The sequence below is a fragment of the Syzygium oleosum genome, unplaced genomic scaffold, assembly GCF_021117445.2.
Source record: "Syzygium oleosum isolate NSW1041296 unplaced genomic scaffold, Sole_v2.1 Sole_v2.40, whole genome shotgun sequence".
NCBI lineage: Eukaryota > Viridiplantae > Streptophyta > Magnoliopsida > Myrtales > Myrtaceae > Syzygium > Syzygium oleosum.
In genome coordinates, this window is record NW_026607524.1 from 2,199,459 (window position 1) to 2,207,555 (window position 8,097).

General features: G+C 42.7%; 1 pseudogene; it reads right to left on the reverse strand.

Moving 5' to 3' along the window:
- Nucleotides 1-1,494: 1,494 nt before the first annotated feature.
- On the reverse strand, nucleotides 1,495-6,231 carry LOC115693756 (disease resistance protein RUN1-like; annotated as a pseudogene).
- Between the last annotated feature and the right edge of the window lie 1,866 nt (nucleotides 6,232-8,097).

Below are 8,097 nucleotides of genomic sequence, written 5' to 3' on the forward strand. Positions count from 1 at the left end.
GGTGACTGGCGGATGGACCTTGACGAGGACGACGGTGATTCCAACATAAGAAGAAGAAATTTCTCTCGACCCCCCGCTCTCTCGGTTTTTCTTTGGGCAGAGAGTTCCCCCTCAAGCGTTGATGGCACAACCCATCTGGTTCGCGGCTGGCCAGGAGCAATGCGGCGGCCGGGGAGCTCGTCGGCGACTTGACGGGGCTTCCTGCGGGCGGAGGAGGACTCTCTATTCTCATCTCTCTCTCCTCTCCCTCTTCGGTTTCAGGAAGCCCCCCTACCAAAACAGACCTTCCTCCCCCTTTGTTCAAAGCTTCCCCCGGTCTGTCTTCTCTGGTTCGTGACTGACCGAGACGGAACGCGACGGCCGGAGGCGACGGACGTCCGGCGACGGTGACCGGCTCACCGGGAGGGGGGGAAGGGATTTGCCGGCGATCGTCACAGGTGGAGGAACCGGAGCACTCTCTTCTTAGACCCCTTCCCCTTTTTCTCTCCTCTGAATCCAGCGTCCCCCTCTCTCTCTCTCTCTCTCTCTCTCGGTTCCCCGTCATTTTAAAACCGAGCTCCTCTTTTGTCCTCATCCAAAGGACTGTACCGGCCTGGCATGCCCGCTCGACGTTGCGGCGCGCTCCCCTGTCGCTGGTCGTTCCGTCCTCTGTACCTTCCGCGATTTGTCGCTCCTTTCTTCGTCGCTTCTGCAACGCGAGCGAACGTGAGGGAGAGAGAGGGAGAGAAAGAAGAAGGGGCTGGGCTGAGAGGAATAGGAGCAAAGGGGACTGGGCCGAAAGGGGCAAAATTTGGGCTCAAGCACAAGTAGGAAGAATAGGAGGGAGGGCCTAGCTCCGACGGGCCGGGTCCCACCCGCCCGATTTTGTCTCTTTTTTTTAGAGAAAATGACATAAATAGTCCCTGAACTTTGACCCAATGTGCAATTTGATTCCTGAACTTTTAATTTGTTCAATGTAGTCCCTGAACTTTAATCCAATGTTCAATATGGTCCCTGAACTTTAACCCAATATTCAATATGGTCCCTGAACTTTCAGTTTATTCAATGTGGTCCCTGAACTTTTGGTACATGTTCAATATAGTCCCTGAACTTTATAAAAACGTTCAATGTAGTCCTTCCATTAATTCAAGTTCATGGACTGTATTGTACATTTTCATATAGTTCAGGGACTAAATTGAACATTTACTAAAAGTTCAGGAACCAAGTTGAACAAATTGAAAGTTCAGGGATCACATTGAATATTGGGTTAAAGTTTAGGGGACTACATTGAACAAATTAAAAATTCAAGGACCAAATTGCACATTGAGCCAAAGTTCAGGGACTGTTTGTGTCATTATCCCTTTTTTTTATTTAAAAATATCCACTAATGATATTATCTTATTATCTCTCTTTTGCACTAATTTGGCCCATTTACCATTTAAGCGTTAATTTATCGAGGTGGGGCAAAATTAGGTGTCAACAATTTTCAAAATAAATTTAGCGTACACTCTTGAACGATTTTAATCCTAAACCACTAACATGTGACGGGTATTCATGCAGGGGTCCAGTCAATAATGTAACATTCAATAAATCAAAGCAATAAATAACTTGCTTATAGGAATGAGAGAACCTCAATGTGCTAAGCAAATCAAAAGCAGAGATCCTTGATGTCCAATGCATCAAGTGTTTTGCAAAGTGTTAACTAGAAACCAAGCAATGCATGCACGGCCTAGACATGATTTCTAAATGCAATGACGTTCAATTCTTTTTGGGTTTTTTTATTTATAAAAATCAAACTATATGCAATGCGTGAGAAGTAATTATTAATCTACATGTTATTATTATTAAAATATTAACCCTACAGCATGTGACTCATTAAATGACGTGTGACATGGACGTTATCAAACTAATCATGAATTAATTCTACATATCTAGTGAGACATTCAAAACTGGGCTGCATTGGAGAAAATGTGATCTGTTAAAACTAAGGAAAGATATAGGATGGATGTGCTTCGGAGATTTAATTTCTTTTAACAGGGCTATGCTTGGGAAACAAGCTTAGAGAATATCTCAGAATCCACACCTTTCTCATAGTGTCAAATTTTATAAGGGATTTACTTCCCTCAAAGCTCATTTTGGAATGTTGGAAAACGATCTTGCCCCTTCATGGAGGTGGCAAAGTATATTAATGGGCAGAGAAACTATTTTATCTTCTGTGATGTGGTCAGTGGGAAATGGAAATAACATCAAGATACAAAAGGACAGATGGCTTAAAAGAGGCATTATTGGGGACTAGTGAATTATGGAGAACCCACTCGAGTTGCTGAGCTGATTCTTAAGGAGGAGGATAGATGGGATGAACAAACTCTGCATAGACTGTGTGGATAAGAACTGAATTAGACCTTTTCACAGTTAAAAGTGCATATAATAGAGATCGAAAAGCCAATTCTCATAATCTTTATATGGAGTTTATGTCAAAATGTTATCCCTACCAGAGAAAATTTATGCAGAACGAACATATTACCTGGAGCTACATACCCCCTTTGCAACCAAGAGACCGAGACAGTAGAGCATTTGTTCTTGCTCTATCCATGGACTTCGCAGATTTGGGTGAACCATGCATTACAAATGGAGATCTCATGAAGAGGGTTGTCGCGAATCGAATAATGGTTACTAAAATTTAGAGCACAAACAGTAAACTTACCGCCCTTCGAGACTGTTGCTAGAGCTTTGTAGTTCATTTGGAGGGCTAGAAACGACTTCATCTTTTGGCACCGATGCCTAAATCTAGCAAATCTTTTGGAATCGACACAGAGCATGCTCAGAAATTGGTGCAAGTGGAATTTTAAACAGCCGTAGCTCAATTCAGAAACCTCAATTCGCCGCTGGATTCCCGCAAAGGGACGATCTTTAAAGGCGAACTTCGATGGCTTGTTTGTAGAAGGATTGACCACGGGTTCCATCCTTTGCTTGCATTGTCCGGGATGCATAGGGAGCGCTGGTGGAGGGCGTAACGAGCTCGGCTCCGGCATCGTCGGCACATCAGGCTCAAGCCCTAGCCTTGCTTGCAACTCTCTCTCACTCTCCTCGAATCTAAGAAAGGCAAAGATGTTGTATTTGAGTCTAACTGCTTGGCTTTAGTTAGCTCGGTGAAGTGCTCAGATCAACATCCTTGGGAAGTCAATGCACTAATCTTGGAGGCCCGTCGGGTTATTGGCCGGTTCAAGCACTTAACTTTAGCTTATTGCACATGGGAGTCTAACCGAGTAGCGGATTAGATTAGTAAGGCCCAAAAATTGAATGTTCTACCTTCTAATTTGGTAGCTCATTGCCCCCCATCCTTTTGGGATCTACTGTATCTTCATGCACCTGATGTGAGCTCAATGTAATGGACTTACAATCAGCGACTCTCTTTGCTAAACAAATTATGAATACTTTATCTGTCTTTATAGGACCTGTAAGGGCCTTCAAAATCACGTAACCTAGGACAATGCTTTATGGTGAGATGACAAGATGGTTTGGCGTATGGCACATCCGGCACACTCTCCAGCAATTTACATGCTTTGAATTTCAAACTATTCAAATTCTGTAAATTAGTCCTTACCAAAAAAAAATTCTGTAAATTAGACAGGGGAGTTTCAGTTAACCTTTTAATGGAATTGCACCAACAAATGGACAAACATTGCAATGATTTCAATTGTTCCAATCCCTGAATCTCCGTTAGTTGAGGCAATCTCGTTAGGTTCAAAAGCCAAATGTCCTTAAAAAATGGCAGAACGGGCAGCGTCTTGAGTAATGGACACTCCCACATCGTCAATGCACTGAGTTTTGTTAGCTTTCCAAGCACATCAAATCGAATCTCTCCTAGTTGATATTCATGGATCTTCAACTCTGATAAATTTTCCAAGTTGGAAACGAGTAACCGCTCTATTGGTGACTGGAAATTTGCTAAAGTCAAACATCGAAGGTTGGATGGAAGCCCGGTAAGATATCGTTGGCCAGCGCAACCTATTACGAGTTCTTGTAGTTGAGAGAGAGAACTCAAATTGATTGGAGGCAAGGTCATATCTAGAACAACTAGGGCTAACTTCCTAAGAGCGCATAGCCTCACAAGCCACTCTATGTTGGGATCTTGCATTGGTGTTCCGCACATATCAAGATCAACTAAATTGGTAAGGTTTGAGAGGTCAGGAATTGTGGTCAATGACTCCAATGAAAAGTGTAAGACCGTTAGACTCTGAGGAAGCTCCGGTAACTGTTGAATCCAATCACAGCGGAATAAACAAAGTTCTTGGAGATTTGTAAGCTGATTGATGGTTGTCGGCAATCTACTAAAGTGGCCACATGATAAGTCTAAAATTCGCAACGAGAATAGTGCCCCAATTTCACTTTGAATTTCTCCCTCCAAGTGATCACAGCATGTAGCAGTGAACTCTTCCAGATTTTCCACCATTCCTATAGTTTTGGGAAATTCACTTATGAGAGTGTTATCTAGATTTATGTCCTTCAACTTTTTGAGATTTCCAATACAGTCAAGTAAACTCATGATACGTGATGAAGACACATCCAACTGAAGCAACGATTGAAGCCTCCCAATCGAGTCTGTTATCTTTTCTAATCTGCTAGTCATGATACATAAAACTTTTAGCCTTTCAAGGTATCCAATAGAATGCGGTAATTCTCTAATTCTTGAACAATGGATGTGTAGCTCAAGTAGTGACTCCAATTGTCCAATAGAGTCGGGAAGCTTGTCAAAATAGCAACAGTGCCAGATTGATAGCTTTGGCAAAGATTTTAGACCGCCAATGGACTCTGGTAGTGACTCAATAACTGTCTCTTCTATTTCTAGGTAATCAAGATGTTGTAGATTGCCGATAGACTTGTCAATCATACTTAGCTTAGTGCATCGTATAAGAATCAATCTCTCTAGTCCCGAGATTGCAGAGAACTCAGGCGTCTAAAAGTGATGGACAATCCACGAGTTTTAGGACTTTCAACTGTTTTGCTACCCATAATGCAGTGGAGTTGACGCTTAGAAAAGATCCAAAGTAAATATAATGCAAAAGTATATTGTGTGATCGTACCATGATTTGACACCATCCTCCCCAGTTTTCAGTAATGTTAACCCCAAAAAGTTCAAGAATCGCTAAGTTCTTCAACCCAAAGTTGGTAGCTCGGAATTCCGAAGGGCAATTGCTCCAAGAAAGCCATCTTAACTCAGAGAAAAGATTCTTAAACTCTCCCTCGAAGTTTCCATGGTTCAATTGAAGGAACCTAAGGTTCTCCAACCTTGTAAATTCCTTGCAATTAAATATGTATCTCCCATCAGGTTCAGGTGTGCCAAGATTGAGCGCTACTATGTTTTTAGTTCCCTGAAAGATATAAGTAGCAACCGGTGAGTAAATGTGTCAATTTGACTTGAAGTTAGATTTAAAAGGTGATAATACTAATGGATGGACAGGATAGCATCTAGCGATAAAAAGAAAACCTTTTTTCTCTGCATTACATGGAAGGCATCCTTGGGTGACCACAATCTGCTACCGCTTAGATGAATTTTGCAGCTTTCTGGGTGGACAATGTCCCTTCCGAGGTCCCTAAGTTGGTCATGCATCCATAGTTTATAGTTGTCGATGATCTTGATCAAAGACATGCATGTGAGGATCTTGACTTCGATTTCGGTGGGATACCCGAAAATTGCATCCCAATATTTAATTGGAGTTGTTTTCTCTTGGTTGATGAAGAAACATGCGATATCAAGATAAATTTGTTGTTGAACAGGATGTAATTCTTCAAAACTTATCGTCAACTTGCTCTTGACATCTGGATTCATCACCTTCTTTAACTGTTGTAGGACATCTTCCCCATGTACTTTGGCATTTTCCGCGAAGTGTGGAACCTATGACCTCAAGAGCCAACGGAAGTCTTCCAAGAGCGTAGATTAGTTCGCATGAAATACCTAGGTAATCAGGTGGAGGCTTAGCACATCCCAAAGCATGCTTACAAAAAAGTTGAAGAGCATCATCAAGATCCATCTCGGGCATTTCGTAAAATAAAATTTGTCCAAAATGTGAGGGTGGGACATTGTCATCTTCACCTTCGGTTACCAAGAATTCAATATTCCTTGTTGTTATAATGATTCTACTTCCCCCACCAAATCAGATGGGCTCACCTGTAAGTTTCTCGATTTGGGTCAGCTTGTCAATGTCATCAAGAACAATGAGGACTTCCTTGTCACGGAACCTCCTCTTGATCATGTCATGTCACGCCCCGAACCCCATCGAGCACGCAACACACTTCTCTGGTCAAATAATGCGACGTCCCAGGATATCGCCGACCCAATTCAACTTATCAGAGATTTAAATATCAGCGAAAGCCACAAATGCTCGGACAAGAATTAACTAAAGGGTAAAAAGGGAGAATAAACATATCCACTACTTAACCAACTTTATACAACATCCACAATTTATACAACCACAATATGTACATGCACACCGGTATTCTTAAACTATATACCACCGATATCAAAAAGGATCAATAGCCTGGGTATACCCTATCACCAAAAATGGAACACTTCAAAAAGCCTATACTTAGCCCCTACATTAGCCCCTATGCCCTCGAGACGGCGTTCACTTTGAATCCGACTCCTCGGCACCTGAATCTGAATTCCCCTGAACTATCTGCTCCTCTGAGGACTCCGGCTCGGCCTCGATCTCAATCAGGTTGTTTATATCCCCCGACTCCGCTGGAACCTCGACCCGATCCTCTTCCATTGGCTCCTCATCTGACTCGTTCTCTGGCACAAACTCAGGATCGTACTCTGGCTCATACTCGGGTACGTCCTCTAGTTCTTCTACAGGCTCTACTTCTGGGGCCTCTTCAAGTTCTGCTTCAGGGTCTTCTTCCTCCTCTGGTATCACCTCGAGATTCACATCCATCGAATCATACCCCGCCTGGGATTCTTCCGGCTCCGGATCTTGCTTGGCCCCTGAGGGCTCAGGTGCTGCAGGCATAGGATGAAGTCCGGACTGCGCTAGACTAGTCTCCAAACTAGTCATCTCGCCATCAGGAAGGGGTATGGCTGATGGATCCCAATCCCCAACTCCATCAAAGGGTACATCGAAGCCACGGACCGGGCCAAACTCATCTACCCCGTCTCGAAAGTACCAGGCGGTATAGTTATGGGCCTGCCAAAGGGGTAACCCTACGTCTACCCAGACTACAGAAGTATGCTTGATCCAGGTCATATTATCATCTATCGGGTACTCTACAACATTATGGTCGGTGTGCATCGGTACTCCAAAACGCTCAGGTGGCGGCGGTGGGAGATTCATTGCTCAGGCCGGGGTTCTGAAATTGTTGGTTGAAACAACCATGAGATCACATCTCAATAAGCACACACCCTAAACCCCACCTAGGCTATCACGTACCTCCAGACAATCACAACACAATCACACTCAGCCATCACATAACAGGCACACAATTTACACTCACCTGTGCCTTTCCTGCGCGCAACCTATACGTTAGCCACAATAGCACAATTTCCAATCACATGCACATTCTATTACATTTCACGCATTCGTTCCTGCCTCATCACATTCTTTTAACTTGACGTGTTCCACCAAATGTACTCTGTTAGATGCCATAAGTTCTAAGCAGGATCTTTAGCTACTCAAATTGACTCTGTTTCCAACTCTTTTTGTTTGTTTTTAAGCAATTCTCTGTTCATATGTAATCTTTCCGATGCATCTTTCTTGAAAAAGTAGGATTGTGGTTATACAGTTCTTTGACAAGTAATCCCATAAATTTCAATATGTACAACCTGTTTCAGACCATGTCAAAGATGAAATGCTAAAAGCAAAAGCACTGGCAGATGGATGAAAGCTAAGTTTATACCTTCCTGGATAAAAGTTTTAAGAATATCCAGCCTATCCTGAAAAGAAGGAAAATCACAGAACATATGTTGAGCCAGTCAGGTCTTAGAAGTACAGCATCAAGTAAGTGCGCTCTACTGCTTCACATAAAATGCAACTCAGTTAGCACTAAAAGCCCATAATTAGACAATGATAAAACAAAGAAAAAGCATCCTTAGAAAGAAAAGTGAATTAGAATTATTAGGAG